The sequence below is a fragment of the Dendrobium catenatum genome, unplaced genomic scaffold, assembly GCF_001605985.2.
Source record: "Dendrobium catenatum unplaced genomic scaffold, ASM160598v2 fragScaff_scaffold_610, whole genome shotgun sequence".
NCBI lineage: Eukaryota > Viridiplantae > Streptophyta > Magnoliopsida > Asparagales > Orchidaceae > Dendrobium > Dendrobium catenatum.
Genome location: NW_021319072.1, coordinates 380,124 through 407,328, shown reverse-complemented (window position 1 = coordinate 407,328; position 27,205 = coordinate 380,124).

Sequence of the window (27,205 nt, the reverse complement as noted above, 5' to 3'; positions counted from 1 at the left end):
GGTGAATTGGTATTTAAAAAAAAAATTAGCAAAGCACAACAAAACTTGAAACCAAATCACCACATAAATCAAGGTGCAAAAATAAATAAACACGGAAGCAAAACAAAAAAAAAACACATCGGATTTATAGTTCTTTGGTCAATCCTTGACCTACGTCCACTCCTTGGAGGCACCCTCCGAGTATTGCACTAACAAAGTGTCTCTCCTTTAGCTCCCACAGCTAGGCGGAGAAGCCTTTACAATAGACTCCTTTTCACCAACCCCGGTGTGGCAGAGAACCGACTCCTTTTGCTTCCTCCTGAAGCGGGCAGAGAACCCAGACCTTTGTTGAAGTAGACATCCCAAGAACCTCCCAAGGATGAAGGATGAAGAATGGAGACGGCGACTTGGAACCTTGCTTCGAGAAACCTTTGTGAACCCTCTCACAAACTCCCCCTCACAAGTTCCTCTCTCTCTCTCTCTCTCCCACTCCTAAGGCTCTCTCAGGTCAAGATAGCAGCACTCAAGATCTTAAGCATGAGAAAATTTGGGTCCTTTAAATAGAATTTCAAAAACCAACATTATCATCCAGGACGATATGAATATCTTCCTGGCCGATCAGTAAAAAATAAGCTCAATCAGCTGGGATGATTCAGGATGATCAGAAGAAAATTGATTAAATCATCCAGGCCGAAACAATATCATCCTGGACGATTAGTTCAAATCCAAGTACAATCATCCTTAACATCGCCCTGAATAGAGTCTGGCTGATGTCAATCATCCAGGACATCATCCTCGCTGATTCTGCGATTGGCTCGGTTGATGTGATCGTATCAATCAGCCTTAATTGCTTTCCATAATTACTAGATTAATTTAGGCATAATTGTGCTGTATCGTCCAGGACGATATGGAGATCATCTGGGACGATAATTTAAGATAAAGAATACCTAAATTGATCATGGCAGCTGACTCTTTCTGATTTGAGCCTATCGTCCTGGCCGATAGGCTTCTTAACAAGGAGGCCCTAATTAGGGTTTTATTTGAATCATCCTGGCCGATAGGAAAATCGTCCAGGCCGATGTACTAAAAACAGAAAAATTCAGAAAACCCCTCAAGTGTGTGTGTAAGGTTACTTAGCATCAAGAACCACTTTTACAATTGACTCAAGAAAGGAAAAATACAGGCTTGACTCAACCTAAATCTACTCGTTCTTGAGTTGGCTTGAGCTGTATTCGATCTTGTGGTCCTAAAAAGTTAGTAGGCAAAGTAGTCGTAGGGAAACATGAATGTTTGCTATCATCAAAAGTCTAATCCATAATCTCAGATTCGCAACATGTGGGGTTGGCTACATGAGTCCTTTTGCTCTATTGTGTCCTATTAAAAGTCAAATTCTCATTTAAATCTAATAAATAAATATCATTTCTAATATTTTATAACCAAGTATTTTTAGGTCTATCTCTACCTTTTTTTAAATTAGTCAAATCTAATTCCTCTACTTTCTTAACCGGGTCATTACAAGGCTGCCATTTTATTTACTCAATATGTTATTTAATTAAATTCACTTAGTTTACCCATACTTTATCAACATATTCAATCCAGTATTTAGAGAGTTATGTATTTTTAAATCTCAATGCATTACATTATACTTAAATCAAAATGCTTACATACTCAGCAATTGACACGATAGAACCAATAATAGTTATCAGATCCAAGATCATATAATTAGAATAATAAGTCCTAAATCACAGGACCTATTAGATTGAATTTGATTCGATGAAATTAGAGCATTCCCATGGTTTTAAATGGAATGGAAAGTTCTAATTTTATATTCAACGTCAATCCATAAATTGAGACTATCCACTATTTTTTATATTATTGATGTTATTGACTATATAAATCCCCTACCATTTGATCCAGTAGGATCTAGAAGTATTAAACCTTCAATTAAATGGCTAGATTTCCTTTAATTTAAGGTTTTCTTCACATGTCCCTTAATGACCTCATTTTGGGTGAGGTCAATTATCTAAATCAAAATTCTATATCTACACATAAATTATTGAACTACATTCAACACTTCAAATCTAATTCTCCTTTGTGCCTTTACTTAGTGCTCAACAATATTGATTCTAAAATTATCACTTGGCCATCACCATTGATTTGAAATTTGATCACCTAATCAAGACCTTGACAACCACTATATGAATAATAATGATTTGATCATTTATAAACCAAAATTCTTGCAATCATAAAACTTCATTAACCAATTCAAAACTCAAATAAAATAAAACATCAAATCCATTAGTCGATAACCCCAACTGATTATCACCTTATCTCTTGTTCAATCACTCATAGTCATTGATGATTATAAATGATTTTAGCATTTCAAACATGTAAATCCCATCAAATCATTAACCAAATCAAATTTAAATCAAATCCAATTATCAAACCCATTGCAAATCCAAAACTCTAAAATTTAGTGTTCAAAACCAATCTAAAACTCCTTAATCCATAACCTATTTTAGGAAAACTTTTGATAACTTCAAAATCTAACTAAATTACTTCAATTGCATATTAACTAGGCATGCCCCTAGGGTTAATTACATCAATTAAAAGCATTCCAAGATCCTGGAAGTGCTCTAATGCCACTTGAAAGTTCATCAGGGATGTTAAGCCTATATGAACTAACCCGAGGCTAACCAAGCGGGGGGGGGGGCCCAAGCTAACCAAGGGGGGGGGGGGGTGAATTGGTATATTAAAAATTCTTTAAACAAAAATCATAATCTTAAACCAAAACCAAAAATCACTAAAAGAAAATTAAAGTGCGAAAATTAAATGCAGAAAATACTTAAAGAAAGAACACACAAGTTTTTATAGTAATTTGGTCAACTTGACCTATGTCCACTCCCTAGAGCCTCTCCTCTGGTATTTCACTAAACATAATGTCTCTCCTTTTTCCCCCACAGTAAGGCAGAGAATCCCGTACAAAAACTACTTTCCACTAACCCCATTGAGGTAGAGAACCCAACTCCTTTTGCTTCCTCCTAAAGCAGGCATAGAACCCAACTCCTTTTGCTTCCTCCTGAAGTAGGCAGAGAACCTAACTCCTTTTGTTTCCTCTTGAATCAAGTAGAGAACCTAACTCTTTTTGTTTCCTCCTAAAGTAGACATAGAACCTCAATCAGTTGTTGAAGTAGACCTCTCTCAAACCTCCAAGGAACTAGGGACAACGACTAGAGAAGATGACTCGGATCCTTACTTGGAGTAACCTTTGTGAAACCCCTCATAAACTCCCCCTCATAAGATACTCTCTCTCTCTCTCCCCCTTGCTCTCTCTCTCCTCTTGGCTCTCTTAGGTAAGGACAACAACAAATAATCTCCACTTGAGAAAAGAAGATATCTTATAAAGAAGGACATCAAATTTTCCCTAATTTGTAATTAATAGTCAAACATCATCCATGATGATCTACTGATCATCCTGTACGATCAATTCAAATTTAGCTCAATCAGCTAGGATGATTTGGGAGAGTCTGGATGATTAGAAGATTCCTTTATTCAGATCATCCAGAATGATATTATATAATCCTATACAATTAGTTTAAGTCATTGAATATCATCTAGAACATCACCCTGGATAGATATCTAGACGATGAAAAAGTAACTTGATCATCCAGGATGATCTCATAATTGTCCGAGCTGATTAGTACAAAATGTCACATATCATCCAAAACATTGCCCAGAATAGATATCTAAAAGATGAAAAATTAACTTGATCATCCAGGACAATTTTGAATTATTTCGGAAGATTAGTTCAAATCAATACATATCATCTAGAGCATCGTACAGGTTGTCCAGGAAGAACTAAGGTTTGTTTGACTGATCATCCTGGACGATCCTGTAATTATCCAGGATGATATAATTGAGCAATCAAACCTTAATTACTTTCCTTAATTACCAAACTAATTTAGGCATAATTGAAGTGTAAGATCCAGGATGTTATCCAAAAATAAAACATGCCTAAAAGGTTATGGTGGTTGATTCTTTCTAATTAAGCCTATCATCCCAAACAATGATAATATTGTCGATGATGATTTGCTTAATTGGAGCTGCCTTAACTAAGATGCCCTAATTAAGGTTTTTTTAACTGATCATCTAGGATGATTATGGATCATCCCAGACGATCTGATCAAAAACAAAAAACACTAACAAATAGAAATAAATTTTTTTTCATAACAGCATCCAAACTCACTTTATTACAATTGACTCAAGGAAAGGTAAAAACCCTTACAGACTGACTCACCCCCAATCTACCCAATATTGAGCTGGCTTGATTTGCAATTTGATCTTGTGGACCTGAAATATTAGTAAGCAAGACAGTCGTAGAAAAATAGAAGTAATAAGGATGTTTACTATCATCAAAATTATATTTTTTGAAATCAGATTCGTAATAATCTCCCCATTTTTGATGATGACAAATAAAAATAATTTAAGTAGTTCAACTAAAACATCACAAGGAAAAACAATATGAATCAAGAAGTTCAAATTTTACTAAAAGATGAATATAGTGCAACTAAACAACATAAAAGAATAAAAATAGTATAACTAAACAATATAAAATAGTACAAATACTCCCACTTTTAACATCAAAAAAAGGAGAGGGAACTAAAAAAAAGAAATAGAAACTACTAAAATGAATAAAGTACATCACAAAAAAATAACACAAGAAAAGACACTATAGGTAGGATGACCCCTGCTCATCCAAAGGGGTTGGTGGTGGTTGCTGAAAAAAGCTAGAAAGAGTAATAAATTATCCCCAAACCAAGCCATGTCCTGGTCGTGCTGGAGTTGCTGGTGAGCTGTGTACGAGTCAAAACGAGCAACATCCTTCGCATGTTGCTACTCCTATGTAGCAACGTAGGACTCAAACCATGTCTCCCACTAGTCAAACCGCTCCACCAACTATGAGTGCTGGTGGAGTGGAATAGGTTTAGTAGTAGGTGTAGGAGCCTCCTCCTCCTTAGATCCTTCAGCTTCCTCGTGTTCTAGGTAGAGACGAGTATTATAAAGAATGTAAAAAGAGTTGTTAGTGTACAAGGCTGGCTGAAAGTTTGGTGGGGCAGAATATTGAAGGTTGTATTTGGATTCCATGACATAGGTTATGATGTGTCCTAAGTTATGATTTGACTTTCATCTATAACCTGGATCTCTAATGCTAGTGAGGTGCTCAATGTATCAAAAAATAGATCAGTAGCATTGAATTCATGGTGGGCCATAATATAAAAAGTGGTGTTCGAAAGGAGTGAAGTGATGTGAATATGATTACCGGCTTTCAATAGAACTGAGGTATGAAGGACATATTGGATTGTCCTAATATCTTTGAGTAAGTTGCTAGAATCCCCAACATGATAGGAGATAGTAGTGTTCCTAAGAAAGTGATTGGCTGGAGCTCAGTCATAATCGGGGTCTTGAAATAAGATGTGAAGCTTATTTCTAGTGGTGGACAATTGTAGGAGCTCTTGAAAATCTTGATGTGTGATCTCAACAGGATGCTTATTGACATAAGATTAAAGAGTAGTGGAGGAGTTGATTTGGAGGCTGGCAAAAAAATTGAAAAGTAGCTCCAAATTGAAGGGAACCGCAAGTATAAGGAGAAAAGTTAGAGAGATGTGTGCAAAAAGGTTAAGAATATGATAAGTAAGCATATGCGGGTTGACATCCAGGATAAGGTAATCCCTACTATCTTGTAACATAAATAGGTGGCTTGGTCGGCCACCTCAGTGAAATGAGGGTCAAGATTAGCCCTTGAGGTGCTTCCAGAAAGCATACGAGAGCACTTTCCACCAACCATGAACACAAAAACCAGAGGAGTGAGAGCAAAGGTGGATGAAAGAGTTTGGGTGAGAAAATTCATTTGTAAGCCTCAATTTAAAAAGAAATGAACAGATCATCAAGGATGATCATAAAATCATCCAGGACGATCAGGTGAAATAATTGCATTCAGGAAGATTGGTAAAAAAGCGGTAATATTATCCAGGATGATCAGATATCTTCCATGATAATTAAACACAAGAGTTCATCCCGAGTTGTCATGTTAGATGATCGTTGAAAATGTATATCATTTAGGATGATTAGGTGGATCATCCGGGATGATAGACAATAATGGATCATATTGATATAATTTTAAATGTGTACTTAATTTTTCCACGTGGATCATCCAGGATGAAAAGGTGGATCATCAAGGATGATCAATAATAATTTAGAAGAATTTGAGAAGGTCATCTAAGATGGGGTGGATCTTCAAGGATGATTACAGATAATTAAAATAGTAGACGATCAGACCATCCAAAATGATATTGGATCATCCATGACTATCATAGACAGAAAAGTCATATCAGCCATCAGATGGGATTTTAAGAGTGGATTGAATGTATTATTCAAGATGATATAAATATCATCCAAGATGATGTAACAAAAGATTGAAATTCTGGAGATGGATGGAGATGATCAGAGAATGCCCAAAAATATAAAAAACATCAGTAAAAGATAAAAATAAAATATGAAAAAAAAATAATAAAGATGACAAAAAGGAACAAAAATAAAGGTTTTTTTGGTTAATAAAAGCATGAATATGAAAAATTCTCCAGGTGATCGAATTAAAAATTAATAAGAACAATGAGTTAACATCATTGAAATCTAAAAAATGTTAGAATAATCGATCCTGTTAGCCCTAAATCGGACTTCTCTCAGGGTAACTCGTCTTTTAAAAACAAAAGACCTAACTAAGAAAAACTAATTGGATAAGAAAAAGAGATTCATTTAAAACTTAGTTTTAAAAAAATATCTTATAGAATAATATACCAAAGTAATTTTTCATAATCATTAAATTTGAAATCAAGCCTTTGAAAATATCAAGTGACATATGAATTCTTTTAAAATTTAAAGTTTTGAAAGAGAATGAAGCTTGCCTTTTGTGGGCTCATTTATGCCTCTTGTCAATTGATTGGCGCACTTTACATATCTTTTGATTTTTGATACACTTTGTGTATCTTTCAAATTTTGTTCGCGGTCATTGCGCATCTTTTCAGTTTTTCTTCTTCTTGCGGCTCATTTTATGCTCTTGCCATTTTGTGCAAGCTAGATCCCTTTTCAAGACTCTTAAAAACTATCAATTGTGAGTATATATTCTAGATATTAGAGAAGAAAAACTCACTCTCTAATATAAAGAAAGATAAAACACAAAATAGATTCAAATTCATATGATAAATACAACGACAAGATTTCAAAATTTTTGAAAGTAATATAAAGAATTTGGACATTATATATATAAGATAGATTACTGTAACAAGATAGAAAAGATCTCAATCACAAAGTCTAGTTATTAATTTAAGATAAACTTTTGTTTAGAAAAGTTAATTACACTGCTAAAAGAGGTTAGAGGGAGGAAAATAATCAATAGTGTTTCTCGCTTTAATTGATTTAGAGATGTCAGACATTGACTATAAATTTTTAAAAACAAAAACAAGTCATAAAATATCATTTCAGCTATGACTATAAAGAAAAACAAAAAGAGAACATCATAGATGAAAAAACTACAAAAAAATAGCAAATAAAAAAATAAACACTCAAAACAAAAAAAAGGATAGAAAATAACAACGAGCAATAGATCAGAAACATACAAATCAGAATGTATTAAGTAACAAGTTCATGCAATTATGTGTCGTGATCCTCCACTATCTAGATACCATATGCTCTCATGAGGCCTTTCGTAAGAGCACCCCTACAAAATCATCAAATTTCAGATTTAGGAACCTAAACAAGTTTAGGTCCCTTCTTATGGTAAGAAGAAAGTGATATATGTGTGTTATGCTATGAATCATGCAATTTGTGTCTCCACACCCAATGTGTACTACGATAAATAGTGCAAGTGTGTGAAATGTGCCCTAACATGCCACATGAAAAATATCTAACACCAGGAAAATGATTTACTAATCTACTCGAGTTATAGTGTCTCCTCCTAGGTTTCAAAACTTTTGGCTTTGGATCAAGATTGAAAAACTATTCAGGTATGGGTGTATTTTTCTCAAATGCATTCAATTCAACTTTAAACCTCGAGTTAGCACTTTCTAAATGTCATTATCAACTCTCGAATAGTGATCCCCTTGCTCAGATTCATCAATATATATTTTAAAATCATTTTCAAGTGAGGTGTAGGATGCTTTAATGAATCATGTGCATCAGTTAATTTAATATGCTTTTTATTTAACTCATCAATTAAAGACATGTGATTGCTATTAAGTGTGGAGTGATCTTTAAAAATAAGTTCATACTCTTTTTGCAGATTTAAAAACTTCAATTTTGAACTATCATGCGATTTGTTAAGTTTCTTATATGATATATGAATTTTTTCACAAACTTTAAGTCATTGTTCATAGCTTAGTTCGCATACATCTTCTTAGTCAGACTGACCAAGATGATTTCCCACCATCAAGTACAAGTTTGTAGTCTCCTCCTTAGCTTCAGTCTCAAAGGAGTCAAATGAAGAATATGCTTAGAATGCCTTTTGGATCTGCTTCTTGTCCTTCTTGAACTTGGGTTTCTCCTCACCCTTCTCCTTGCTTGGGTGAGTCTTAAGTTTAGGGCAATTGAATTTAACATGTCTCATCTTGCTACATACAAAACAAACCATATTAAAAGAACTTTTAAAATTTTTGCTATCCTTAAATTTTTTCACTTCTGATGGTGCTTGTGATTTTTCCTTATAAAGCTTTTGAATTTCTTAGTGATTAAGGCAGCATTATCGCTTTCAGACCTGAAAGAATTTGTATTCATATCGTTAGCTTTAAGTGCCACAGTTTTCTCCTTCTTCTTCTCACCTGCATCAAGTTGTCTTTGGTTCACCCCTTACTTGTAAGCAATGAGTGACCCAAGTAAGTTATCAATTGAATAAGTATTCAAATCTTTAGATTCAATTATTATAATAATCTTAGGATCCAAGGAAGAAGGCAAGCATCTCAAAATTTTATTGACTTTTTCATAATTTGTGAGTTCTCTTCCTAAGGCATGCAATGAAGTGATAATTTGAGTTAGCCTAGCATACATGTTAGAAATCAATTCAGTAGGTTTCCTATGAAAAAGTTTGTAGTCATGCAATAAAATATTCAATATAGATTGCTTAACATCATTTGTTCCTTCCTAAGTAATACACAATCTATCCGAAATTTTTTTTACCAATAGCACAACTTCAAAAAAACATATATAATCTTCTGATTTCAAAGCAAGAAAAAATAGTTTACTCGTTTCGTATTTAGTTGTGCTAAATCCCTATCATCAAAAGTCCATTCAGTAAAAGAAGTTCAGTTTTAATTCTATTAATTTTATGATTTGGTGGTGAATATCCATCCTTAACAAGCATCCAAATCCGATATCCAACTGATTGTAAAAATGTAAACATGCAAGTTTTCCAAAAATCAAAAGGAATTTCATCAAATGAAGGTGGTCGGGTAATAGAATACCCTTATGCAGTATTACGATTATCAAAGTTAGCCATGAATCAAAATTCAAAAGTTTTCAAAAATTAGATTTTAGGAATCCTGCTCTGATACTACTTGAAAGTGCTCTAATGCCACTTGAAAGTTTATCATGGATATTAAGCCCATATGAATTAGCCCGAGGCTAACCAAGATTGGGGGGGGGGTGAATTATTGTTTTAAAAATTCTTTAAATAAAAATTATAATTTTAAACCAAAACCAACAATCACCACAAGAAAATTAAAGTGCGAAAATCAAATGTTGAAAATGCAATAAGAAAGAACACACCAGATTTTATAGTGGTTCAGTCAACTTGACCTACGTCCACTCCCCGGAGCCTCTTCTCTGGGTATTGCACTAAACATAATATCTCTCCTTTTGCCCCCACAATAAGGTGGAGAAGCTTCTATAAAAACTCCTTTCCACCGACCCCGATGAGGCAGAGAATCTAACTCTTTTTGCTTCCTCCTGAAGCAGGAAGAGAACCCAACTCCTTTTGCTTCCTCTTGAAGCAGGTAGATAACCCAGCTCCTTTTGCTTCCTCCTAAAGTAGGTAGAGAACCCAACTCCTTTTTCTTCCTTTTGAAATAGGTAGAGAACCAAAATCCTTTTGCTTCCTTCTAAAGAAGGAAGATATCCTTAATCAGTTATTGAAGTAGACCTCTCTCGAACCTCTAAGAAACTAGGGATGGTGACTGGAGAATATGAGTCAAATCCTTACTTGAATCAACCTTTATGAAACCCCTCACAAACTCTCCCTCATAAGATACACACGCTCTCCCTTACTCTCCCTCTCCTCTTGCTCTCTCAGGTTAGGACAATAGTAAAAGATCTCCACTTGAGAAATGAAGTGATCTTATAAAGAAGGGATTCAAATTTGCCCTAATTTGTAATTAATAGTCAAAGATCATCCAGGATGATCTACCGATCATCCTGTACGATCAGTTCAAATTTAGGTTAATCAGTTAGGATGATTTGGGAGAGTCTGGACAATTAGAAGGTTTCATTGTTCAGATCATCCATGATGATTGTATATCATCTTGTACGACTAGTTTAAGTCATCAAATATCATCCAGAACATCACCCTGGATGGATATATGGATGATGAAAATGTAACTTGATCGTACAAGATGATCTCATTATTATTCGTGCCAATTAGTACAAAATGTCATATATCGTCAAGAATATTGCCCTGGATGGATATCTAGATGATGAAAAATTAACTTGATCATCCAGGATGATTTTAGATCATCCCGAATAATTAGTTCAAATTAATACATATCATCTAGAGCATCGTTCATGTTATCCAGGAAGAACTAAGGTTTGTTTAATTGATCGTCCTAGACAATCTTGTGATCATCTAGGATGATATGATCAAGCAATTAAACCATAATTTCTTTCCCTAATTACAAAACTAATTTAGGCATAATTAAAGTGCATGGTCTAGGATGATGTTCTTGATGAAGTCCAAAAATAAAACATGCCTAAAAGGTTGTGGCGGCTGATTCTTTCTAATTTAAGACTATCATCCCGGACGATGATAATATCATCCAGAATGATTTGCTTAATTGTGGTTGCCTTAACCAGGTTGTCCTAATTAGGGTTTCTATTTTTAACTAAACATCTAGGATGATTATGGATTATCCTGGATGATGTGATCAAAAATAAAAAACACTAACAAACCGATAGAATTTTTTTCATGACTTAGCATCAGGACCCACTTTATATAATTGACTCAAGGAAAGGTAAAGACCCTTATAGACCGACTCACCCATATTCTACCCAATCTTGAGTTGGCTTGGTTTACAATTTGATCTTGTGCACCTGAAATGTTAGTAAGCAAGAAAGTCATAGGAAAATAAAAGTCTATCATAAAAATTATATTTCCTAAAATAGATTCGTAGCAGATCCCTAACCCCTAAAATTGAAAAAATTTTCATAGGACACAAAACCTTCAAATATTTATAGCTTATTCCATTGGAAACAACATATTATAAATTTTGACCATAGAAGCCTCCCCAAACTTTTTGTCATCATCATGATGCATTGAGTAAATATTGAGCCTTTGGTGGACCTTGGTTGACCATGGTACCACCTAAACCCTAAAATCTCAAAACTAACCCAGTCTCATTTGAGCTCAACCAATGGATTAAATGAACTATAAAACCATCTCCCCATAGGTTAATGTTGCAATTCATGACCCATAGTCTGAGATTTTGATGATGACAAATAATGCCATTTGAATTATTATTCATTTAATACTTTTGATTTCTGCTCTTGTCAATGAGTACTAACATTTCTAGGAGATCACAAGTTACTCAGGACAACAAGAAGACTCAAGATTGGATAGAGTAGGAGTTAGAGTTTATAATATTATATATTTTATTTATTATTATTTTTCTTTTCTTGAGTCTGGTCATAAATTATATGCAAGATTGAGCAACCATACACACACAAAGGGGAGATGGTTTAAAAAATGAAGAAATTTTTTCTCTGTAGATCATACTGTACGGGTTTAAATCATACTATATGATCTAATCTAGATGAAATGGCTATCTATAAAAAAGTCGTACTGTACGATTGATATCATACTGTATGAAGTGTTTCTAATTTAAAAACCCTAGCCGCCATATTAATTTAAGTAAGTTTAACAACTAATCATATGGTATGATCTTATTTGTACTCTGTGATATATTTTGAATACTTACTAAAATTAACCTCAAGATTAGTGCATAAATTAAGGATTAATTTCTGATTGGTTATCATACTGTATGATTATGATCGTATGATACAATCAACCGAGGCTATTTTTTATTGTCCTAGACTTCGTACCAGATGATCCCTTGATTTTGACCTAATTATACAGTACAAAGTGGTTCATACCATATGATGTACAACAAGAAGTTTTCATCATCCCAACAATCATCCTGTATGAACAGAAGGATTTTATATATCATACTATACGTGTTTATATCATACTATACGAAAATATTCAGAATTTTGGTCTGCTCGTAAACCTTCATACTATGATGAAGGCTATTTTATACTGATCATATTGTATGATATATGATTGTACTATACGATCATAATGGCTAAATTAAAAATTTTTAGGGTTTCTTAGAGCCTATTTTTATGTATCAAAATTTCTATTTTTAATAAAGGACTGTGAAAGAGGAACATGATTAGAGAGGGATTTCTATGGAGAGAGCTCTTGAGAATATTTTAGGGTTTGTGAGAGGAAGGAGAAGGTGGGGTTTGTGAGAGGAAGGAGAAGGTGGGCTTTGTGAGGGAGGAGTGTGAGGGAGATCACATGGTTGCTCCAAGCTTGCTGCACTTTGCTCCTCCTGTAGCCTGAGAAGATCTTGTGGGAGGCTCTCTGAGAGGGAGATTCTTCTACATTCATGTTCTCTAAGGTACTCTGCCTTCTCCAAGAGGGAGAAAAATGAGAAGGTATGCTGCCATCATCAGGAGGGTGAAAAAGTGCTTGGCACTCAGCCACGCTGGGTTGGTGAAAGTGAGGTTGGTAAGGGCTTCTTCGCCTTACTGTGGGGGAAAAAGGAGAACTATTGTTTAGTAGTGAAATTCCCAGAAGACATTTCTCAAGTGACCGAACCACTACAAAATCTTTGGTGTGATTTTGACTATACTGCTTTTTATTTATGCTTGCATTTTATTTTCATTAAAATTGCTTAGTGAAAAATCATTGTGAAATTCATTGTAGCAAGTTATGTTCAAAGCATTCTCTTCTATATTATTTAATTTTCTTTCTTAAGTTTTAAAAACACAAAAATTAGAAATCATATTTATGATTATCTTTTATTGCAACAATTTTCCAATTCACCCCCCTCTTGGTGCATCTCATAATTTTAATTGGTATCAACACCAGCCTCTTGTTCAATCCTTAACCTAAAATGCCCAAACTATTAAACACGTCCTTCACACTTCAATCATACCCAAAGCTGGCAACCGAATCCATATGTCCCCAATCTTATCAGTCGTTACTTACCTTATAATGTCAAACACAAAATTTGATGAGGCAGATTTAATTATTGATTATATCCAAAACATGACCTTTGTTCACCTCCTTACCACTCATAAAAAACAAAATCTAGCCCTTGGCCACCTTATAGGTTACATCCTTCAAAACAAATACCAATAAACTTATCTTAGTGAACCCAATAATCTACCAATCTTCTATTCAGATGCCTCTTTCTAAATTCTATTTCATCGGGGGCAAGAACCTGAATAATAAGATTTTAAGGAAGAAGAAGGAGAAGCTGTTTCAGTAGGAGCCCCTATTCCATAAAGACACCATGTACCACCCTGATGACCTACACCAGCCTACCCTCACAATGACTTGGTTAAACATTTCGACCAACTCCAGAGCCACCTTGACACTCACATTCAAGAACAACATCAATAACATGAGGACAACATGCGGTGGTTTAGGGAATGCTTTTCCTCAATTGATCAATAATTCACATCCATCCACCAGTACTTCCACCCACCTCCACCTCTAGTTGATCAGGATCGTCCTTTCTGAAGTGTATCTATCTTGTGTTATTTTTCTTAATGTTGTTTGTGACTCCTCTTTTTATTGACGTAAAAATGAAGTAGTTCACCTGCGGAAGTGGTATTAATGATGGAATTGTTGAGTCTAGTAATTAGGTTGTTAAGCCTAACTAAATGTCCCAAGGATAACCAAGAAGGGGGGGTGGGTGAATTGGTAATTTAAAAATTATACTTCTACTCTTGGATTTTTAGAAAACCTTTTTAATTATTAATGCAAGTTAAATTTAAAGTTTAAAAAATAAACTTTTCAACCAGAGTAAACAACTTGCAATGAAATTAAATGCAGAAGAAAAATAAGAAAGAACACACCAGATTAATAGTGGTTCGGTCAAATCTGACACTACCGTACCCACTACCTCGGAGGCACCCTCCGAGTATTGCACTAATACCACAAAGTGACTCTCCTTTTGCCCACACAGCAAGGCGGAGAAGCCTGTACAAAATCACTTACACCTTCCCCGGGCGGCGGAGTATCCGGTTCTTTTGACACCAAAGAGATCTTCTTCTCGCCAAACTTCCCTCAAGACGACCCTTGAATCTCGATGGTACTGAGGTGCAAGTTCTTCAGAGCAACCGTGTGAAATCCCCTCCACACTCCCTTGAATCCCCTTCAAGGATCTCTCCCCTCTCAAACCTCCACCCTTTCCTCTATCCCTTTCAAGTTCTCTCTCTAGTTTTCTCCCAAAGAACAAAGACACAATGGCTGTCAAAGATACACTTTGTCATCCTTTTACACTCTCCAAGTGTCGGCAAGAAACCGGACCGATGTTGTTGAACTTCACTTGAGAGCCTTCAAAGGGATGGAAAAACAAAGAGATCTTCTTCTTAAGTAACCTTGTGAATCCCTCACAAACCCCTCACTTGATCTCTCACTCTTCATCTTACAATTTCTCCCAAACTCTCACTCTCAATGATCCCTCTCAAGAGAAAATAACTCCAAAGGCACTTGTAATAGTTTCTAGGACTCCTTATATAGAAAGGACATGAAAAATTGCTCAAAAAACTGCTAAAAACATGTTTTTCTGCGCACTGGATCGTCCTGTACGAAATTGAGTTAGTACGGACAAACTGAGTAAAAAACTGTCCCGTACGAACCATTTGTTCATCTGTACGAACAAATTTCGTCCCGTCCCGGGACGAAAAATTTCGTCCGGTACGAACAGTTATATCAAAAGTCGGTTTCGAAAATGCAGAACATTGCCAGAACTGCCATAGTCGGTTCCATCGTCTTGGACGAACTGGACTTCGTCTGGGACGAAATTTTTACAGTGAGAAACTCATCCTGGGATGAAAAATGATTTCGTCTGGACGATCATTCCTTAGAAAAATTTTCCAGTTCAGTTCTTGTCCGTTCCATTGCTCTTACAAGGAGATAACTGATCTGATCGTCCTGTACGAACAATGTTCGTCCCGTATGATCAGTACAAAAACTTTTTCAAGATCTCCTTTAAGTGTGTGTAAATTTATTCACTCAATTACAATCACTCCCTCTCAAATTTAATTCAAATAAAAAGTACAAGCTACAAATTCACAAAGTATCTCATGCTGAATTTGATTTGAAGTCTTCGTAGTCTGGGGTTCGATTTTCTTGAAATATTAGTACACACAAGAGCAAATACAATTCTTCTAAAAAATGTTAGGAGATAACTACACATTTGAACAATAATCCTTGGAATCATCAAAACTGCATAAGTTGCAAAAATGTAAAGCATGCAAATAGCAACTATCTTAACAGGAATCAATTGAATAAGTTCCCAGTTAATGATCTTGCTAAAAGAAGAAGTTCCCACCACCAAGTCCCCAACTAATGTGGGGCTCAACAACCCATTTAATATTGTAAAGTCTCTATCATACTTTAGAATCACCTTTGTTATAAAAACATATAGTGGGGTGCTTACCCACATAATACTTAGCATACATAAACTTAGCCCAAAGACTCAATTTAGCACAAAAGGTGTACCACAAGTTGAAGGAAAAAAATCATAAAACAAATCATACAAACTCTTATAACCCAAGGCGCCCTCAGCCAAAACACCATAGTACTTGTCCCGAGAGGACCAAAAAATTTTAGAATTGCTATTGGTCCCTTTCAAAAAAAAAATTGAAAAAGTGAATCAATTATATTGCAGACCGCACGAGTAGGTTGAAGTGTTTAGAAGGTATAAACAGGTAGAGAGCAAAGAACACTTCTAATGAGAGTAAATCTACCCCTTAAACTCAAAAAATTAGAATCCCAGGACATAAGCATGTTATGCACATAAGTAATCAAGTCATCAAAGAGAAAAGTTTTCTTCCTTCCTTTAAAAAGAGGAACACCAAGGTACTTAATAGGCAAGTGACCTTGCCAAAAACCAGTAAGGCCTTTGATAGCTATAATATGGTCATTAGACACTTTATTAGAGGCAATAAAAAAAACTCTTATGCTTGTTCATAGAATGCCCATTAACATTTTCAAACTTATGAAAGAAAACCATAAGCTTATTTATCCTATTTAAACAAACATTAGTAAAAATGATCAAATCATCAGTAAAACATAAATGGGAAATAGGAAAACCACCCAAAGTTCCAAAATAAAGGCTAGGTAGATTCTCAAAGAAGCTAGCAATACCTTTAGATATTACTCAGCAGCAATAATAAAAAGGGCAGGAGAGATAGGATCACTTTGTCTTAAGCCATGATAGGATTTAAAAAAACCAGGGATATTATCATTCACAATAATAGAAAAATAAGATTATTCAATACAAAACCTGATGAGAATAATAAAAATCGAATTAAAACCAAACAAATACAAAATATTGTAAAGAAAATTCCACTCAATGTTGTCATAAGCTTTAGAAATATTAAGTTTCAAAATGATGATGCCACCTCTCACCCTAACATTAAGAACTTGACAAAATTCTTGGGCTAAAAGGATATTATCAGAAATAGCTCGACCATTTACAAAACCCATTTGATAAGGAGAAATAATTTTAGGAAGGAGAGAAGTTAAACTTTTAATAAGAATTTTAGAAATCATAGACTTATAGGTCTAAAATCATTCCAATTACTAACATAAATGCTATTAGGGATGAGAATAATAAAAGTGGAAGTGAAAATTTTAGGAATAGTGTGACCAACAAAAAAATTAAGTATAGCAGCATAAAGATCATTACTAAAAATATACCAAGCTTTCTAGAAAAACTTCCAGCCTAGCCACAGAATTAGCGTTCATATAATAAACAATCTCTTTGATTTCCTCTAATGTAGGGGATTTAGAGAGAAAATCATTATCATCTTGAGAAATGAAATTAGGGATAGTACTAGGGTTGTCAATAGGTGCAAAAGTAAAATTCTTGTCGAGGCTATTATGAAAATATTGTACCGCAATTTTAGAAATTTCCTCAACATCCTTAGTAATAGAACCATCATCATGAGTGATTTTGTCAATGTAATTTGTAGCACGATTCCTCTTGGCCAACACATCAAAACATTTAGTTTGATTATCACATTCAACAATTTGCTTTACAGCACTTTTTGTTTCCAAAAAGCTTCCTCCTGATCTTGTAATTTAAAGATGCAATCATTAGCATCCCTAAGAAAACTAAATATATCATCAAAAGGAAAATTTGACACCTACTCTATATTGTTCACTTTATCTTCAGCATTCAAGATATTGGTGAAAACATTTTTAAGAACATTTCTATTCCACCAATTGATTTTCTGCTTAAGTATTTTAAATTTAAACCATAATCTATTCATACCAAAAATAGAGTTATCAGGATGCAAAGAGGCATACCAATTTTCTTGAACCATGTTCAGAAAAGAATCATAAAGTAACCCATATTTTGAAATCTAAAATGAGGCAAAGAACCCACATGCCTAGTGTTGAGGCTAATAAAAATAAGAAAATGATCAAAAATAGTTCTATTAAGATGTTCAAGAGAAATAGAATTAAATGAGTTAATCCAGCTATCATTAAATAACATCTGATCCAAATGTTTCCATAAATTACCACAGGTCTAAGTAAAGTTATTAACAGAGAAGCCAATGTGGACTAAGTTTTAATCCAGAATCATATTATTAAAGGCCTCCATAGAATGATAAATAGAAGTAGATCCCCCAATATGCATAGAGGGATTAGAGATAGTGTTAAAATCACACCCAACAAGACAGGGCAAGTTAAAATCTTTTACCAAGATTTTTTTTTTTTTGGGCGGGGGGAGCCATAGAGGGGCATACACGTTGATTTAGGAAAAAATTACACATTCCTTAAAGAGACCTCAAGCTCACTGATGCTTGAACGAGCTACAAATAGAATGCAAAAGAAAACCTAAGAGCTCAAGGTCCCTACTATATAAAAGTATATTTAAGCCTAGGTATAATCTACTGTACATAAGAACGAGCACCAAAAAGGTAGGAAAGAACCAAAAAGCGAGAACCAGATCTAGCTTCCCATCCAAAGTGAGCTCACTACGAACACTTGCAGTAAGAAAATTCTACAAAAAAAAAAAAGGATGAAGCCCATGATATATATAGCATAAATAAAAGCAAAGTCTAGAAAACCAATCCTAGTAGTTATCAAGAAAATGGGGTCTAAAGAAGATTAATCTGGTATTACCAATCACCAAAATAATATCCACCCAATAGCGGGTATACCACATCATCCAGGCACATGAATAAATGCCAAACCATGGGAAATCAAGACCAAAAAGAATGTTACCACAGATGAGGGAACCAAAGAAGTGAGGGTCAGAATAAAGAAAGTCACCATGGAAATAGTAAGACCCCAACCAATCGAATGGAAAAACCCACCAGTAATATCGAGACCCAACCACATTTTGTTAAATTTCATTAGGAGGTTATTTCCCACCACATCCTGAGATGGAACCTTTAGCAACACCACCCACTTTTAGTTTATAAGAATTATTAGAAGGTTTGACCCAGTAAACATACCTAAGTTTATAATGAGAATGATCCTCTTCCAACCTGAGGCCTAAAATAGAAGCAATAAAATAATAATTCTTAAAATTCTTGATTGAAATCATATTAATAAAAAAAGACTCAAAACTCTATCTTTCACGTTTTTTATAATCCTATGATGGTTCATACCAACACCATTAAAAAGGGAGTTATTTCTATCCATCCATAAATACCACAAAATAAGAGAAGGAATAAAATTTCTATTATGGCCCTTAAACTTAACAAACCAAGAGTAAAACATAGAATTAATAGACAGATTAGCATTAAAGTAATTTAATTTGATGGTATCATAAAAATAAATCTAGGTTTTAACACCTAAAGGACCCTAAAGAAAAACATGAAGCATATTCTCCACATGATAACAACATTTGTATTTGGACTACAAAAAAAAAAACTCTTTTAATTAAGTTATCATCAGTTGGAATCAACCTATATAAAATTCTCTAGATAAAAATAGCAGCAGTAGAAGGAATAATTTTATGCCAAATTATGGAAAAAAATATTAGAAACAACATTCTTGGTTCTAAAATTATGCCAAGCATCATATAATATAAAAGCCCCATCTTTGGACAAATTACATAATAAAATATCCTTTGAATCAGTATTCAAGGGCAGGTTAAAAATTTGTTGGATTATTAAATCATGAATCACATTAGCAAGTTTATCAAAATCCCATCAATTTTTAGTAATGAAAAAATTCTCCTTAACTGCATTAGTAGAAGAAGTATTAGTAATGGAATTAATAAAGTGATTACCCAACCAATGATCTTTTCAAAAGAAGATATTCCCAACACAAATCCCCCTAGAGAGATGAGGCTCAACAACCCATTTAACCTTGCAAAGTCTCTACCACACTTTAGAGACACCTTTCTTAAAGGAGCAAATAGTGGGATGCTTACCCATGCAATATTGGGCAAACATAAACTTAGCCCAAAGGCTCACTTTAGCACGAAAGGTATACCACAACTTGAAAGAAAAGGAATAGGCCAAATTAAACATACACTTATACCCCAAGACACCCTCATACAACACACCATAAAACATGTCCCAAGAGGACCAGATAATTTTAGAATTGCTATTATCCCCTTTTAAAAAATAATTTTCGATAAGTTTATCAATTCTATTGCAAACTATCTGAGTAGGCTGAAGTTTGGAAAGAATAAATAGGGAGAGAGAAAAGAACACTTCTAATGAGAAAGCCTACCACCAAAACTCAAAAAATTAGAATCACATGACAAAAGCTTATTCTACACCGAAGTAATCAAATCATCAAAAAGTAAGGTTTTCTTTCTTCCTTTTAAAAGAGGAATCCTAAGATACTTAATAGGTAAGTGGTTATGCACAAAACGAGTCAGAGCTTTGATAGACACAATATGAGTAGTAAACACTTTATTGGAGGCAATAAAACAACACTTATGCTTTTTTAAAGAGAGCTCACTAACAATTTTAAAGTTGTTCAAGAAATCCAAATGTCTATTAATCCTATTAATATAAGCATTAATAAAAATAATCATAGGTAAAACAAAAATGAGAAATAGAAAATCCCCCAAGGTTCTAAAATAGAGGCTGGGGATCATTCTCAGAGAGGTTGGTAAGGCCCCTAAATAGATACTCACTTGCAATAATGAAAAGTGCAGGAGAAATTGGGTCACCTTGTCTTAAACCATGAGAGGATTTAAAAAAAATAGAGCTTTTGCCATTAATATTAATAGAAAAATAAGAACCTTCAATGCAATTTCTGATAAGACTAAGAAAAACTGAATTAAAACCAAATAAATGTAGAATATCGTAGAGAAAGTTCCAATCAATATTTTCATAATCCTTTAAAATATCAAGTTTCAGGATAATGTTGCTACCTCTAACCATAACATTCATATCATGATAGAATTCTTGAGCCAACAGAATATTATCAATGATAGCCCGACCTTTAACAAAACCCATTTTATAGGGAGAGATAATTTTAGGAAGAATAAAAGTTAAGTTACTCATAAGAATTTTAGAAATCAACTTACTAAAAAATGTGCAAAGACTAATGGGTATAAAATCACTCTAATTACTAATAGTGTTACTTTTGGGAATGAGAACAATATAAGTAGATCTAAAAATTTTAGGCATAGTGTGGCCAGCAAAAAACTCCAAAATAGTAGAGTAAAGATCAATACTAATAATATGACAAGCTTTTTGAAAAAAACTTAGTAGTAAAACCATCCGGCCTAATTATAGAGTCACCATTCATGCCATGAACAATCTCTTTTAATTCCTTTAAGGAAGGGGGTTTATAAAGAAACTCATTATCCTCTTCAGAGATAAGATTAGGGATAATAAAGGGATTATCAATATACCAAGGAGTAAATTCCTTATTAAGTCAATTTTGAAAATGTTGAACCACCAAATTAGCAATTTCCTCAACATCCTTAGTAATAAACCATCCTCATGATTGATTTTATTAATGGAGTTTTTGGCACATTTCCTATTAACCAAAGCATGAAAATACTTGGTGTTGTTATCACCTTAAACAATGTGCTTTGCAACCTCTTTTTGTTTCCAAAAGACTTCCTCATGAGCTTGTAATTTTAAGAGGAACTCCTTAGCCTCCCTAAGCAAAATGAAATTATCATCAGTAGGAGATAATTGATAGTTAAATTCAAAAGTGTTCACTCTATCTTCCACATTCAACATATTGACAAAAAATATTTTTTAAAACATTATGATTCATGCAAAAAAAAAGAGTTATTAGGATGCAAAGAGGCAAGCCAATTTTCCTGAACCACGTCTAGAAATGATTCATGAAATAACCATATATTTTGAAAGCTTAAATGAGGCAAAGAATTAATATGCTTAGTCTTAAGACTAATTAATAAAGGAGAGTGATCAGAAAGCATTCTGCTAAGATGCTCAATAGAAATAGAATTAAAAGAGTTAAGCAGACTATCATTAAATAAAACTCGATCCAACCGTTACCATAAATGACCATGATTTCAAGTGAATTTATTACCAGAGAAACCAATGTCAACTAAATTATAATCCATAATCATATTATTAAAATCCTAAGTAGAATGATATAGGAATAAGGCCCTCAATACGCTCATAGGGATTAAAAATAGTGTTAAAATCACCAACCACAAGCCAGGGCAAGTTACAAATACTCTAAAAATTAGTGAGTTTCTACCATAACACTTTTCTAGTATTATGAGAAGAAGAAGCATAAATAAAAGATGCACAATAGTTCATATTCAAAAATTCAATATTACAATGCAGGACTTGAGTAAAATCTCTAATAACATCAATCCGAACAGGATCCTTCCACAACACCCAAATCTTATTAGTAAAATTTGAAATAGAATACTTAAAGCCTAAAAATCTACTAGTACTAAGTAATTTAGATGCATTAATAAGAGGATCAAGCAAAACAAGAATAGAAACATTGTAAATACAACATAATTTCTTAACCCTCAACCTAGAGGAGGGGATCCAATGCCCCTAACATTCTAAATAATAGATTTAAACATAAAAAGGAGCTAATAACTTATTTGTGAATGGGTGGTCCTAGGAGATTGTAAAATAAAGTTCTTGTTTTTCCTACCTCTCCTATTTTAAAATTTAATGTTTCTAGTGTCATTATCATCTTTGGAAAAATATTTAGCAGTAATATCCTTATCCTATATATCAGTAAAAGAATCACTATGATAATGGAAGTTAGAATGAAGCTTACTATCATTGTCCATACCCACCTGCCTTACCTTTTGAGTTAATTCACCCTCATCAAAAATAAAAAAATCCTCCACACTTACTTTACTTCTCATGATAAGCTCTACATTTCCTTCCACAATGACTTTGCCATCCTCCTCCCGAGCAAATTCACCCTCCTCCAAGGTATAGCCATCCCCCATATTACCTTTCTTACTCATGTGAATACCAACATTAATTTCTACCATATTGTCCTGATCATTCACAACATATTGAAAAGTAATAGTATTAATGTAATTATTAGTGAAACATAAAATCCATATCATGAAAATTTTTGTTGATAACACAAGGACTAATAGAAGCTGAGATAACATTATTTTGAGTAGTAATGATAGCTAGCATTTTCTCATCCATATTTTCAAAATCAGTAACTAAGATAGAGGAGGAGTTAATATTATTTCCCTGAGCACAAAAAGGAACATAACATTGGAGGGGAGCGGTTGAATATGAACACTGGAAGATTGTATTGGAACCTCAAAATTATCTTGGATTTTAGGAATATTTACCTCAATCTCAACACAATTAGGAATCTCAAGCTCATTATTAGCAAAAATAATAGTATTTCCTTGCGGTTATTTGGAAGAATCTTTCTCCTTACAAAGATATGGATGCAACCTATAATTAGAATCTATTAGTAGTGATCCAGTTTATAGAGTTTATAGAAGACATGACATTTAATATTATTTATTTACAGATCAGTTCTACAAGATAGGCTAGTATGTTCACAAGGTGGCTTAGTGTCTATAGAGGGTACTAGAAACTTGATGGTGAAGGAAGTCAAGGCCATAAGCAACCAATAGTAGCCCCATCAAGAACTATTATTGAAGGATCCTTAACCCATAGTGGTTATAGATTTGGATTCAAGTAGTAGACTTGATCAATAGAAGAAATTTTAAGGAAGTTAATTATAATTTCTAGTGCAACTCTGGTGTAACATAGTGCATAGTCTGACTCAGTAGGAGGCAAAAGAGGAATAAGATTTGTTGACAAGTATGGCTTTTATTTTTGCATTGTCCTATTATATTTTATTTTATTCTTGATCTAGCCTCTCATTTCATTCTGTCTATTTGATAGAGTGTCTAAGTATAGCTCTCATTTATTTCCCATTTAGTTTTTTTAAGGACCACTAGAGATTATTTGATTCCTGCAAAGGTATACAAGTATGAAATTAAAAGGAATTTAATTTGATTATGAGTATGTATTGGTTGAGTAGATATGGGACCCATATGTGTTGAAGTAAAAAGAGACTATTTTTGCATAAGAAAGGAAAGGTATTGTAATTTTAAGGTGCTAGAAGAGTCTTATCATCATTTATCTCTAAATTATAAGTTGATAAGGCCTCAAAGAAAGGGAATTATACATTTATAACTATTTTATGAGCTCTAAATAATTTTATTAAAGTTTCTATGTATGCTTCAGTAGTATAGGAATTTCTTGATGTCCACCTTGAAGAATTAGAAGAATTGCAACCATAAATAGAATGAAAATTTTGTATTGAATTAGTGTTGGTACATCCCCAATAACAAAGACTCTCTAAAGGATAACACCAACGGAACTATAAGAATTGAGTATTAAATTACAAGAATTATTTTATTAGGGAACGCATATAAAATCCCAAGAATTTAAAAAGTTCGCTATAAATAACATGTATCCACTACCCAAGATAAATGATTCATTTGATAAATTTATTAGTGCAGTCATATTCTACAAGATAGATAATAGATGTGTTCATCATCAGTTGAGAGTAAAGTCTAAAGATGTTATGAAGATAACTTTTAATAGTAGGTACAAGTAGTACAAGTTTATGATGATGCCATTTAGTTTGATGAATGTAACATAAGTATATATGGATATGATAAATAGGATGTTCATGAAATATTTAGATCAGTTCATCATCATGTTTGTTGATTATATTCGTGTGTATTCAAAATTAGAACAGGATCATGTAGTCCAACTGAGATTAGTATTAAAGACTTTTAAGCAGCAATATATGTCTGCAAAGTTCTGTAAATGTGAATTTTGGTTGAATTGATAGCTTTTTAAAACCATGAGATAAGTAAGAAAGAGATATCTATAGATCACCTCATGATACATTCTATAGTAGATTAGCTAAGGTTGACTTTAATATATGAGGGTCATATGTTTTTAAGCATGGGAGGCTATTATAGAAAGTTTATTAAGACTTTTTATAAATTATGATTCCTTTGACAAGACAAACTCAGAAGGTCATATTATTTAATTGGATATATAAGTGTTAAGAGAGATCCTAGAAGTTGCAAGAATGTTAAGTGTGCCTTTTATTCAATATTCTATATGGAGTTAAATGATTTCAGGTATACAGTTATGCTTCTTTAAAAGGCCCATTGTGTGTGCTAAAATAAAATAGAAGGTGATTATATATGCTTCCACATAGTCTTAGCCATGTGAGAAGAATTATCAAACTTATGACCTATAATTGGTGATTATTATATTTTCTTTGAAGATTTAAAGACATTATATGTATGGTGTAAGATGTGAGATTTAAACAAACAACTAGAGTCTGAAGTCATAGTGTTGTAGTATTTTCCTCTCTATTTTTGAAGAGTATTTATGGGTTTGTTGCGACACTAAATGAAACTACCACAGTGCCTCACTCTCAAGTTAAGGAATGTGAAACTAAGTTAAAGATAATGTTTTAAAAAGGAAATATTTAAATCCATTTTTCTCAAATCCCCTAATCCCCCTCAATTTAACACCCCCCCCCCTAAGAAGTTGCTAGAGAAGAGAGAAGAAAAAGCGGGAGGAGAATGTGGATAATGAAAAAAAGGAGAGAGAAATTTATGGTTCATGGAGAAAAAATTATCTATTATACCAATTATCGATTTCATCAAGCACGAGATAAACTTCTATATACTCCTCTATGATTTCAAGTCCAATAAGTTTTTAACTAGATATAGATAAAAATATGTATTTTCTTAGGTTTTATGATGATTATAACTTTTAAATTTTTGTATATTATAAAAGTTTCATTTTAGATATTTTGATTATAAAACGTTAAAATTTTACTAGTTGGTTTTCTCAGTGATGATTTTTATTTGAATTAAATAAATGAGACATTTCTGGTGTTCATAGTAGTTCCCATAAAGTTTTAAAATTTTATTATGAATATTCTTCTAAAATTATAAATGAAATTAAAAAATGTTTAGTGAATAGGCCTTTACACATGCAAGTTACCCTAGCTTAGTAATTCTAGTAATTCATACATCAATATACTCATGTTTAAGAAAGTTCGTTAGGGATGTTAGGCCCTATGAACTAGCCCAAGGCTAATAAAGAGATAGAGAGGTGAATCAGTATTTAAAACAAACACAATCTTAAATCCAAAAACAAGATTCACCATAATCAAAACCAACGATGCGGAAATTAAATGCGGAAGCAATAATAAGAAAAGAACACATCATATTTATAGTGGTTCGGTCAAACCTTGACCTACGTCCACTCCTTGGAGGCACCCTCCAAGTATTGCACTAAATAAGTGTCTCTCCTTTAGCCCCCACAGCTAGGCGGAGAAGCCCTTATAAATCACTTCCACCTTCCCCGGTGCGGCGGAGTCGCCGGGTCCTTTGACACCAAAGAGATCTTCTTCTTTGGTGAACTTCCCTCGAGACAAGCCTTGAATCAGATGGTATTAAGGTGCAAGCCTGCCGGAGCAACCATGTGGAATCCCCCTCCACACTCCCTTGACTCCCCCCTTACAGGTTCTTCTCCCTCTCTCAGACTTCACCCATTCCTCACTCCCTTTCAAGCTTTCTCTTCAAGTTTCCACCACAAGAACGAAGCTACAACGGCTGCCAAAGACTCTTACAAATTTCCTTGTCATAACTTAAATAGAAGAGCTAAAAATGAGCTCGTTAATGTAAGTTGTCGACATTATCGCCCAGGATGATATAAATATCATCCTTTATAATTAGTAAAAATTTAGCTCATCAGCCCGGGATGATTTGAGACGATCAAAAGAAAATTGGTTACATCGTCCTAGCCGATCTCATAATCGTCCCAGACGATTAGTTTAAAACCGATTTCAATCGTCCTGATCATCACCCGGAATAGATTCTGGCCGATGTAAGTCGTCCAGAAAATTGTCCTGGCCGATCCTACGATCATCCCAGAAGATGTGATCGTATCAATCATCCATTAATGCTTTCCAAAGATACCAGATCAATTTAGGCATAATTGAGTTAGATCATCCTGGACAATTTATATATCGTCCTGGCCGATTTCCTAAAATAATGAATACCTAATCTAATCATGGCGACTGATTCTTTCTGAATTGAGCTTATCATCCTGGCTGATATAAGTATCGTCCAGGCCGATCAGCTTATGACGGCTTCCTTAATGAGGATGCCCTAATTAGGGTTTCTATTTTTTAACAGATCGTCCAGGC